This window comes from Zingiber officinale, chromosome 4A, assembly GCF_018446385.1.
Source record: "Zingiber officinale cultivar Zhangliang chromosome 4A, Zo_v1.1, whole genome shotgun sequence".
In the NCBI taxonomy this organism is placed as follows: Eukaryota; Viridiplantae; Streptophyta; class Magnoliopsida; order Zingiberales; family Zingiberaceae; genus Zingiber; species Zingiber officinale.
In genome coordinates this window covers 23,940,162-23,953,020 of record NC_055992.1, presented here as the reverse complement: position 1 = coordinate 23,953,020, position 12,859 = coordinate 23,940,162, and the positions used below count along the sequence as shown (strand labels likewise).

Genomic DNA, 12,859 nt, shown 5'->3' with positions numbered 1-12,859 from the left:
TCCGGCACCATTTGGATGAGCAGGATTCGCATGGGGCGCGCATCAAGGGTAATGATCTTAACTTTAGTGTAGATCTAAAGTTTTTACAAACTCGTACAAGAAAAAGGTTTTTCGAAAAATTTTGTTTACGAATCTTTGCACGAGATCCATGGCTTTGGGTGACTCAGGGTTTCCGCGACGCGAAAAAGTGGTTTTCGCAGCCCGACGAACCCAACACTTTATACAACCACAACAAGACAAATACAAGTCAACACATAGCAAAACTTCAAAACAAAGCCGAATTAGAGAAAACAAATTCAAGTTAAGTCCATAAATTCATAATGCAAGTAAAGTAGAAAACAAAACTATAACCATCCTCGAATATTGTTAGTTAGAGCCCTAGAGTCAATCATTTGATGATTGTTTTATTCACTCGTTGTATCATATTCTTATGTATATATAAAGGAATTTGTTTATGGTTATTATACTTACTTGTATTGGTGCCAAATAACTAAGTATAATAGCGTCCTTGAGTAGAAGGTTCTTACCTATATCAATCGATTGGTTGAATCGATAGTGAGATGATATAGGGAACACTACTCTTAATTATTCCTAGTCAAGTATTAACATTCAGGGACAATGTTAATGCGACAAGACTAACATGTAGGTCAACTCGATGACTTGATCTCACAAGTCACGGATATAGAGATATCAAGTTTACACATGGGTATGCATTGAAGAATGTATACTGAATGACCCGCCATGAGAAAGTATCATGGATCGTTATATGAGTGTCATATACTTTCTCATGTGGCTATTAGTATGACTATTATGTTGGATCGTAAGCATTCGATAGAGGGGGGGGGGGAGTGAATATCGATTAAAACTTTCATTCGAAAAGAGTTAAGCGCACAACGGAAATAGAGTAAAGACAAAGTAAGAAAGCAAGACAAGGCTAACACAGTTTGGTTTTACTTGGTTCGGAGCCTGTGTTGACTCCTACTCCAAGGCCCGCACTCGTTGAGTGCTTTCGTTGGGCAATCCACTAGCAGTTCGAATATTTGATTACAGAAAGTTAAGTACAGAAGCGCTAATGAAAATAAAACAAAGCTTATATCGACAAAGGAGGAAATTAAAAGAACAGGAGCTTCGTTAGCGTCGCTGGAGCGTAGAGCAGCAGAGTAAGCAGTCTGAGAATTCTGAGTTATGTTTTGTGCTCTACCTTTGACCCTCCTTATATAGGAGGCTCGGGGTGCCTGGATCCCTTCTGGGCGCCCTGGTGGGACGTGGCAGGTCCAACCAGCAAGCTCCACGTGGCGATGCGCGATAAGGATGAGTTTTACCTTCTGGGCGCCCGGATCCCTTCCGGGCGCCCAGACCTCCGGGCGCCCGGACCACCTTTCTCTAGAGACCAGCTTTCCTACAAGACAAGGTTAGTCCGAGGCAAATGAATAATGTATATCCTACAAAACAGATCGTTAGCATAGTCTATAAGTTTGACATAAAAAGTATGACTTAGATTCCGTCTTTCTGAGACTGGAATCTAGTCACAATCTTGACATAGATATCCGAAATGGATCTAAGTCAGATCGACGCCTAATGTCCCCTTCCCGGGAACGCGTCCTCACAGTCACTCCCCTCAAGTGACTTACCTTACTTACCTGCCAGATGTCCGGTCAGCCCTTCGACTCGTCTGGACTTCTTGCCAGTTATCCGGTCAACCCGTCGACCTAGCTGGACTTCTTGCCAACTATCCGGTCAGCCCGTCGACCTAGCTGGACTTCGTGCTAGACATCCGTTCAACCCGTCGACCTGTCTGGACTTCGTCTGCACACTCGATCAGAGTGTTAGATCACGACAAACCTAACTTAACCCGATTTGTCATTCATCAAAACCTGAGTTAGACCGTTAGTGCTAACGCACCAACATATTAGTCCTTGGACCTGAAGTCACCATGGTTTCCTACATAAGGAGTTACGTACTTTGGTTTCATCAAACGTCACCCGTAACTGGGTGGAGTATAAAGGCGATTACTGAGTATGTAACAAATTATGCGGAGGGATGTGAGTGATGTAGATGGGATCTATCCCTCCTATATGACGGGAGTGACATCGATATTCTTGATAGAGTGAGACCACGAAGTGCATGGCCATGCCCAAATGAGTTAATATGAGATATTGAGCTCATTTGATTGAGTGAGTCTACTTGGAGTTCAAGATTTAGATTTATTAGAGGATGACACGGTCTATGCCTCAAGTTGATCAATCTAGATGTTTAGGATAGAAGGATGATGTTATATATTGTGAGGAGTCACAATTAGTAGTCACAAGGTGATGTTGGATCTCAACATTCTTATAACTTGGGTAGTAATGATGTGTTGCTAGATACCGCTCATTACTTATGCTTCCAAATGGGTTTAGGAGCATTGCCAATGTTATAAGAACCAATAGGGTCACACACAAAGGGAAATTAGAAGGAGATTAGGTTCATATGATGAACCAAGAGGATTAGGTTCATGTGATGAACCAAATTGGATTAAGAGTAATCCAAATTAGGCTAATTGAGTTGGACTCAATTTGGTTCATGTATTGATGAGTCTAATTTGGATTGCCGCCCCTCTCCCTCTCCTCCTCTTTGGCCGAATCCATCAAAGGTGCTAGCACACCTTTTGTGTGGTTTTCTCCATCTCTTGCTTGTGTGGATACACATAGAGGAGTATCTACTTTGATACTCTCGAGATCCGGCGAACCTTGGACGAGCGGGATTACACGAAGGGCTTCGCATCAAGGGTAACCACTTTATCTTGTAGATCTAAAGTAGATCTAGGCTTAGAAAACATGTATATGAAATTTTATTTCTTCGCACGAATCCGTGGCATGGGAATTTCAGGGTTTCTGCAACGTAAAAAGCGGCTTTTGGGGCCCAAAAAACCCAACAGTGGTATCAGAGCCACGTGCGAAGAGTATACATGTTTCAATTTGTATTTTTTATGAAAATTACAGATCTGTGAATATCTGTAAGTTTGTGATTTTTATAGATTATATGGGAAATTTTCTCGTAGAAGCGAAGCACAAGTGTTTAGACACTTGTAGGCTTCGACTACCGAGAAAATATTTCCGAAACGGCAAGGTTTCGCCCCAAATCGTTTTGGGACAGCGGACTAAGGCGCTGTAGGATCGCTAAGGAACACTCGCGATGGTTATATCGCGGGTAGGGGTACTGCCCCTGACCCCGCAAGGGGCTTCGTTCCGCGATTGCGCCCGAAAATCGCTAAACGGGACCGCCGAGAATTTTTACTCATAAAAATTGTAAAAAAATTGTAAGAAAAATTACATAAATTTATAGAAATTACATAATTTAGAATTATATATTATTTTGTGATGGTCATGGCCCAAAAGACCCAATTAGATTGGAAATTTGTGTTGTAATTCATATTATGGCATGCGTGCCATTTTCTGTGATGTGCGTGTTGTATATTTGATTTGCGACCTGCGCGTCGTGCCTTCTTTATTTTATATTCCTATTGTAAATAGTTTAGACTCGAATGTAACTCGAGTTTCACTTTTGTAATGTACAAAATGGAGCGGTGGAAGGTCCACTCGAGACGGAGTTACGAGGAGGGCGCGAGCAACACAAGGTGGTCAAAGGAAGGAGCTTGAGAAGTTGTTAACCTTAGGTTGACCGTCCGATCTTCTCATTGGCTTGAGAAGATCGTAGTAGGGCCATGACTAATCACAAAAATATTTAATTAATTGCTTGTGTGTGTATATGTGATGCATGCTAGAATAATAATTAATTAGCGCCTTAACGATTAGATTAGATCTAAATCGCGTACATGATGTGCCCTATGTAACGCCCAAAAATTCTAAAACCAATTTTAGAAATATTCTACGATTTTTTTGGAATTTTAGGATATTTTTACAGAATTTTTAGAGTAGCGGAAGTAGCAAAAACAAATAGAAACATAAATAGCCTAAGCGAGAATTGAACCCGAGACCTAGCGAACTCTATGCCTTATAGGGTGACTCTAGTAACCAAATGAACCCAGCAGGGCCGTACTGAAAGAAAAGGGAATCAATTATATTTATGTTAGAGTTGGGCCGAATAAACCACTTAATATAAATAGGAAAATTATTAAGTGGAGAATTGTTTTAACGACAATTCTTCTCCCTCAAACCCTCACGCCGCCCTCTTCTTCTTCTCTTCTTCTCTCGGTGCACCCAGCCAAAGGAACCTAGGGTTCCTTTCCAAGAGCGATAGGAGCACCTTCCAACGATGACTCCAGCACGAGAACGTTCCTCTCCGCGAGAAGGGCACGTAGACGCGAGGAGATCGACAAAGGGATCTTCTCCACCGGAAACCTTGCATTTAGATTTGTAAGAAACTTCGAGCAGGAGGTAAGAAACCCCTCACCTGCAGTATAAGTAGCTCTTCGTGCATTTTATGCATTAGTTTAGTCATATGCAGAATTTTCAGTATATAGGGTGTGAATTAGCGCACACCAAGTGTTTGCTTTAATGCTTAGTTCAGTAAAATGCCACCATAGGCATTTCAATAGTTTAGATAAATGCAGTAGAAGCATTTTATAGCACATTTAGTCTTGCTACAGCTTTTATGGGACTACGGTTCAATGGGTGGGCTCCCACAGTTGCCTCTAGGTTAAGATAACCTAGTTCTAGGTTCAGATAACCTAGTAAGAGCAAGATAAGGTATATTAGCTACAAAGCAGTATTTTACTTTTCAGTGGCACTGTACTAGACTTCAGTTGTCCTTGGGCTGGGCTCCCATAATCGTCCCTAGGTTTAGATAACCTAGTAACTCTACTAAATTCGGGACTTGCAACCCCGGGTCTAGTTAGGGATGCACGCATAGCAAGTATAGTTACCGGGCCCATCAGCAGCATGATTATGTATTTTCATCTATTTATGATAAATAGTTTCAAAACTTCACAATATAGTTTATGTGAATACAGAGCAACTTAGCATCAGTTAGCAGTAGTGTAGCTTAGCTTTTATTTCAGTTTAGTTCTTATAGATCCACATGATGATTTATGCTTAGCTACGATTGCCATGTGTTGGTGCGGGAAGCATCCGACGATCGAACCTTAGTTTTGATAATGGCAAAGGATATAAAGTTAAATTAGTTTGTGATCTAACATGTTGAATGAGTGTTTCAGGAAAGTCTTAGTTGTGGTTAGGCAGGTGAAAATCCTAAGGGGTGGTAACCTTAAGTCCTAGGGGGTGGTAATCCTAGGTGAAGGAAAACCCTAAGGGGGGGGGGGGGGGTAACCTTAGGTCCTAGGGAGCGGTAACCCTAGGTGGAGGAAAACCCTAAGGGGCGGCAATCTTAGGTCCTAGGGGGTGGTAACCCTAGGTGGAGAAAAATCCTAGGGGGCGGTAACCCTAGGTCCTAGGTGGTGGTAACCCTAGGCGGAAAGTCCAGTCGGTCTGGAGGACCGGACTGACATCAGGTAATCTCTCCTGAGGGGAGTAGGTGAGGACGCGTTCCCCGTAGAGAGAACAGTAGGTGTCGGGTCGACCTAGGGTTTTCGGTTGGAAATCCGAAGTCAGACTCGGACAGTCCGAAGACTGTCAGTTCTTCTTTACCATGATTTATCAAATTCTAACACTGTCTTGCAGGGTATTTGCTCGGACTAACCTTGTTTTGCAGGAGAGGAACCTGCTGGAAAAAGGTGGTCCGGGCGCCCGGGATGGATCCGGGCGCCCGGAGGTCCATGCGCTCGGAATAGGTCCAGGCGCCCGGGACCAAGTTTTATCCCTGCCGCGACTTCGCCACGTGGAGCATCCTGGTTGGTTGGCCACGTCACACTCCAGGCGGCCGGAAGGGATCCAGGTGCCCAGAATGTCATATAAAAAGAGGGTCGAGGGAGCAGCTAAAGAACAACAAATTCTAAGCTTTCTTCTGTGAAGTGCTGCCATCGAGACGACCTTGAAGTGCTACGACTCGACGCCGACGACCCGAAGCTCAGACTCTTCGATCTTTCGTTGTCGGTATTAGTTTTCGCTTTACATAATTGCAATCTCTACTGTATTCTAGTTGTAATATTTTACGAGCTTATAGTTGTTGCCCACGGAAAGCGATCAAGGATCGCGGGCCTTCGAGTAGGAGTCATCCCAGGCTCCGAACGAAGTAAACTCCCTGTGTCGTTCTGTGCTTGCTTTACTTTTTCCGCTGCGTTACTCAATTTTACAATTCCGATATTTCGAAAAACGAAATAGCCATGAGCGCTATTCACCCCCCCTCTAGTGTTTTCGATCCATCAATTGGTATCAGAGCGGGGTCATTTTGAATCGGTGCAACCACCATTCAAAATATTTTTCATGGTATTTTCAGATTTTTCGGAGTCGATTAGAATTTAGCTTCATAGCTATATTCTAATTCTTTTTCGCGAATCAGTTTTCTACTCGGAGTTGGTGCAGCACCACCCGAGTTCGTGATCCATTTTCTTCCTTCCGCACTACTAAGCCAGGACCAAGTCCTGGAACATCTTGTCAGTTGTTTTCTTTTTAGGTTGATCTGAAATGGCCCTTCAAGAAGGCTACAGTACAACCTGCCCTCCGGTATTCACCGGAGACGACTTCGCGTACTGGAAGGGTCGGATGAAGGTATATCTCCAGACTCACTTTGAAGTCTAGATGATTGTCAAAACCGGACTTCAACTGCCAACTGATAGCGCCGGCAAACCATTACCATACGAGGATTGGGACGCATCTCTTATTAAGAAGGTGGAAGCTAATGCCAAGGCAACCTGCACCCTCCAGTGCGGCCTATCAAAAGAAGAACTCAACCGCGTCGGCCCCTTCAACAGCGCCAAAGAGTTGTGGGAGAAGCTCATTGAACTTCACGAAGGGACATCCGACACCAAAGTAAGTAAAAGAGACTTAATTTTCAATAAATTATTTAACATCAAATTGCAGGAAGGTGAATCAGTTGCCCAACTCCATGCTCGGATTCAAGATCTGCTCAATGGTCTTCATGTAATTGGACAGAAGATAGACAACCGGGACATCATAAGGTATTCTTTAAATGCTTTTCCAAGGAACACCTTGTGGGCATCCATGGTAGATGCCTACAAGGTCTCCAAGGACTTATCTACCATTAAGTTAGATGAACTTTTTGCAGAATTTGAACTTCACGAACTGACTAATGCACGCCCGACTGAGAAAGGGTTGGCTTTGGTTGTAGGAACAGGGAGAACGCGCGAATCAAAAATCAAGCGCAGAACCGAACCTGAGTCAGAAGAAGAACCAGATTCGGAAGACGACGATGAACTTACAATCGAAATAGTCAACTTGGTAAAGAAGCTCTGCAAAAAGAAGGGTTTCCACAAAAAGGATGTCAGAAAGGCCATCCAGTCTAAAGAAGCCCAACCAAGCTCGAAGGTTAAATTCGAAGTGACCTGCTACGGGTGCAATCAGAAGGGGAACATCAAGGCAAACTGCCCGAACCAGAAGGATCCAAAGAAACCAAAAAGAAAGAAGGCATTGAAGGCAACATGGGATGAGTCTTCTTCCGAGGAATCCGACGACGAAGAACTAGAGCAGACTAACTTTCTCGCATTGACAGCCCGGGACTACACCAATGAATCCGGAAGTGAGGACGAATCGGAAGCCGAGTCCGAGAGAAGCCACGGATCCACATCCGTTTCCGAAGGGCCAAACCCCTCTGAATTGGATCAATGGATGTTGGACAGTGGATGCTCCAGACATATGACTGGAGATATGTTAAAGTTCACTAAGCTAAAGCTAAAGAACCTAGGATCAGTTGCATTCGGCAACGATGGAAAATTGAAAGTAATCGGAAAAGGTAATATCGAACTTAACTCTGATTTCATTATTCAAAAAGTATTATTAGTTGAAGATTTTAATTTCAATTTATTAAGTATAAGTCAATTATGCGATACTGGTTACTCAGTCAATTTTACCAAGTCCAAATGTATAGTCAAACATGTTGATAATCCAAAAATCGTACTTAAGGGTACTAGGAAAGATAATGTCTACACCGTTTATCTACCAACATCCTCAATCACTACAAGAAAAAAGCTAATAGACAACGCTTTTAAAGCGTTGTCTTTGTGCCTGAAAAAGCGTTGTTAAAGACACTGTTGTTAAAAGTCTGCTCAACGACAACGCTTTTAAAGCGTTGTCGTTTGTAGCGAAGACAACGCTTTTACAACACTATTACAACGCTTTAAAAGCGTTGTTATTTTTTTTACAAAGACAATACTTTTTGCAACGCTTTAAAAGCGTTGTTGTTTTTTTACAAAGACAACACTTTTTGCATCGCTTTAAAAACGTTGTTGTTTTTTTTACAAAGACAACACTTTTTGCAACGCTTTAAAAGCGTTGTTGTTTTAAAGAAAAAAAATTTAAAAAATATTTAAAAATCATTATTTTTATATTTACGAAACTATTATTTTTCTTTTACCATGTCTAAATTCAAATTTTACATATAATCAACTCAGCTAATGATTTCAAATTCATACCAAAATAATAGAATTATGACATTGAAGTAATATTAGTATTTAATTACATGAGAAGCTAGTAAATATCAAAATTAACACTAATTCTGTTTCAAAGTAGATAGTGATATTCACAAATAAAACAAAAAAGCACAAAATAACTAACCGACCTCGAAGCCAACAATCTGTTTACTTCTACTAGCTACACTCAAAAATTATTATCGTCTTGAGAACGGGACAAAACAGTACAGTAATTACTAACACAATACCGAAGAAGTAGCTTATCTTTCTCAATCTATTACAAGAATAAGCAATTGGATTTTGTCTAGGATCTTTGTGAGCTTTGAACAGATTGAACAGTTGGCCTGAAATATAAATAAAAAATTACAATCAATAGTTTGAACCAAAAAATTATTTCTACTAGCTATTTTCTATAAATGAACCAAAACTCATTACTCAGAAATGAAATGCTTGCAGAAAGAAAGAAAGAAAGCTTGCAGAAATACAATGTTTCTTCAAACTGCATAAAGAAAGCTTGCAGAAATGAAACACTTTCTTCTCTACAAACGCTTTCTTGCAAAAAGCACTGTTGTAGAAATGCAACGTTTCTTCAAACTGCAGAAATATGAGAATCAGTTCTTTATGAAAATGGGTTGAAGAATCAGTTCCTGCAAATTTATGAGAATTATAAATACATACAACTACTTAGACAACAGAGTTGTGTAATATTGTGCATTTAGCATACAGACATGACTTTAGTGACTTTTCTTGTACAAGGTGATAATATTAGAATCCTCAAAGGGCAAGTAACCTGCAAGCAGCACAAATAGGATGACTCCACAAGACCATAAATCTGCAGTTGCTCCGTCATAGCCTCTATCATTGAGAACCTAATACGAAGAGCAAAATTATTTTAGACAAGTATCAGATTTGATCTTCAAACTAGTTCAAAACATATCGTCACGAGATAGTTATCTCGACCTCTGGAGCAACATAATTTGGAGTGCCACAAATGGTATGAAGTAAGCCATCATCCTGGAACAAACATTAAAAAAATTTGAAGCTTAATTGGATGATTATAAATCGAAAAATATTAAGAAATTATCCACTGATCAAAATGAAGTTTACCCTGACTTGTTGTGATAATGCACTTAATCCGAAGTTTGAAACTTTCAGGTTACCGTAAGCATCGAGTAGTAAATTTTCTGGCTGCAGAAATGCATTTAACATAATTAATATTGCTCAAAGACTTGAATAATTCATCGTCATAAGGATGTGTGTGGTTAGTCTACTTTCATATTGCGATGGTAAACTCCCCTGCTATGGCAGTAATCAACCGCATTGATAAGTTGTTGGAAATATCTTCGTGCTTCATCTTCCCTCATACGACCATGGTTTACCTACATGATATATCAGACTAGAGTGAGAAGTATATGAATGGTGATAATTTGAGTTTCTAAGAAAAATCAAAGTTTTGAGATAAGTTTTAAGCTAATAAGTTTTAACATGATCTCAAAAAGGTTCTATGTTTGAATTCATTGGTGTCGGTAGTATATACTCTTTATCAATTCGCGTTATGAGACAACAGTATATTCCTTATGGCTTGAGCATGTATGTTCTTTCTAGAGAAGAAAATTGTCATAAGGAAATTGATGCATCAAAATTTGCACTTACTATTTTGTCGAAAAGCTCTCCCCCTTAGCAAATTCTAGTATAATGAAAATCTTAGATTTGCTTCCCATCACCTGGAATAGGGGAAAACATTAATCAGCTAAGTGAATGAACATTTCTCAAAGAAGAAATTGACAGAAAGTGCTTATTCCTGCATCTATGTGTGTGTGTTTATTGCCTAGTTCTTGTAAGTGTGAATCAATTGAGAGATCAATGCATGGACAGCAAGACTCTAGTTGATGATTACCGACCAAACTACAGTACCATGTCACTAGATGATAACTAAAATGAATTGTGAAATAGACATCACGAGGGACAAGGAAAGCATCACAATGCCACTCTTTCAACTAGGATAGTGTTACCAAAATTATCACATAGTGAGACTAGAAATAAGGTTGAAAGCAAAATTAGACCTCATAGATGCGAACAACATTAGGATGCTTTATTAACTTCATAGTAGCTACTTCTCGCTTGATCTGCACAAAGAATTTACTGTTAGTAAACTTGAAATATGTCAAGAGACGATCGAGGAAGACTTAACAAAGCTACTTCTATGGTGGCAAGAAACAAAAATATTCAGAAAAAAAAAAGATAATAGTAGTGCATTTTAAGTTTTCAAATGCATCTGCCTATACATGCAGGACTCAATTGTTTGAAATCAGCACAAAGGCTCCAATGTCATCATGCATTCACACACATTGGGATTAGGTTACTGCAAAAATAGTTTTGCGGATGTTATATAGAAAAAAAAACAAACTTAGCACATAAGGAAGTAAAAAATTTCAGGAAAATTTAGCCACCTGTTCGACTAATTTGTGTTTGAGAACTTTCTCCTTATCAAGAATCTTGATGGCAATGGGTTCTCCAGTTTCAATATTCCTTGCAAACTTGACCTTGGCAAATGTTCCTTCCCCGATCGTGCGTCCCAGCTCATATTTACCGACTCTCCGTTTGATCTTAGTTGTATTCATTCCTTGTCTCTCCTTAAGAGTTATGCTTTCTGCTATGTTTGTCGATGCTTGATCTTAATTCAAAAAAGTCCTAATTCCACAACTCAATTTATTCTGCAAAAAATTCTTGGATCAAAGCATGCACAGCATAAAAAAGGCAGAGCTGAAGACATAGCATCAGCATCTAAAAAGAAGACAAGAAGATTTTGCAAGATACCAAGTATAGCAACAAAAAATAGCACAAATGATAGTAAATGAAGGATATATTATTGTGAAACAACAGGAACATGATAAAATGGCACAGAGCTAAAGCAGATCTTACAAAAGACCAAAAACCAGTAAGATCTTGTCAAATAGAAGAAGAAAGCTTGATCTTTGTGGTTGGTACAACCTGATTCAACAAGGGAAAAAGCAATAATGTTGGAGCGAATGATCGAGCAAAGCCAAAAAAAAAAAAAAAAGTAGAGAATCCAAAAACAGAGAAACTAAAGTAATATAGTACGTACAACTTCGCTTGTCACAATTTTAGCAATTTCTTCATCTTCCTCCAAGAAAGATGGACCGGTAAAGAACAAGAACAGCTATCTACCGATCTTCTTCTATATATATAAAAAAAAAATTGAATTTTTGGCACCAGCAAATGCTGGGGAGAAGGGAACGTGCAGTAGAGCATGCTCCCGACCACTACAGCGTATCCTTATCCCTTCATCTGGAGCTCTGACTTGGAAAGAAACCCCAGGGCGATTAGGGGAAGAAGAGCACGGGAGACGGCGATTCCTGAAGGCCGTGCCATGTTCCGGAAATCTAAGAACTAGAACAAACAACACCACGGAAAAATAATCGCATACCCTAAAATCCCGCCAGCTGCGGCATCCCTGCGGAAAAGAATACTGAGCGCAGAAGAAGAGCCCGGAGGCGGGAGGGGCGGGAGGGGATGGAGGGGAAGAGGTAGGTGCGGTGGGATCGATCTATCGTGGTCGATCACCTCAGCACCGGGATCTGCCGCTTGAGAGGAGGAGTTGGATGGAGGACGGCGTGAGATTTAGACGAGAACTAGGGCGTTTAAGGAGTTGGGAGAAGGGTTCGGGAGGGATTTGATCGGAAGATAGGTGGGCGAGTGAAATTAGGGGTTTTCTACTCCTTACTTGATCTAACGGTTTATATTAATTTAGATTTAGATGAGAGTTTGACAATAGACAACGTTTTTTAAAAATCGTTGTAAAAAAATGCTAATAGACAATGCTTTTTAAGAAGCGTTGTCTTTGACCCATAAAAATCACTAATAGACAACGATTTTTTAAAAAGCGTTGTCTATTAATAAGAAAATAATGAAATAGACAACGCTTTTCACTAAAAGCGTTGTTAAAAAAAAAAAGACAACGCTTTAAAAAAAAAACGTTGTCTTTTAAGTGTTGTAGAATCCCATTTTTCTTGTAGTGAATAAAGTATTTTTTAACACAACAAGAGGAAACTGAGCTGTGGCACAGAAGACTCGGTCACACTCACACAAAACTCATTTAAAAAATTAGTCAAAATGGACTAGTTAGAGGGTTGCCCAAATTAAAAGTTATTGAAAACTCAATCTGTAATGCATGTCAACAAGGAAAACAAACCAAGTCCACCCACAAGTCAACCAATTCAGTTAGAACTACCTATCTACTTGAGCTCCTTCACCTAGATCTATTTGATTCTCATGGAGCCAAGTCACTAAGCAAGAACCAGTATTGCTTAGTAATAATCGATGACTACTCCAGATTCACCTGGGTAAAGTTTCTAA

At 40.2% G+C, this 12,859-nt stretch overlaps 1 long non-coding RNA gene and 1 pseudogene across 1 annotated transcript; both read right to left on the bottom strand.

The window, feature by feature from the left end:
* The window catches only part of LOC121972305, a 44,958-nt pseudogene extending 33,761 nt beyond the window's left edge, over nucleotides 1–11,197 (bottom strand).
* On the bottom strand, nucleotides 9,240–9,490 carry LOC121973211. The gene is made up of 2 exons (XR_006109421.1): nucleotides 9,443–9,490; nucleotides 9,240–9,351 (listed from the first exon to the last, which is right to left on the bottom strand). It is a non-coding gene; the product is annotated as an uncharacterized LOC121973211 (long non-coding RNA).
* Nucleotides 11,198–12,859: the final 1,662 nt, after the last annotated feature.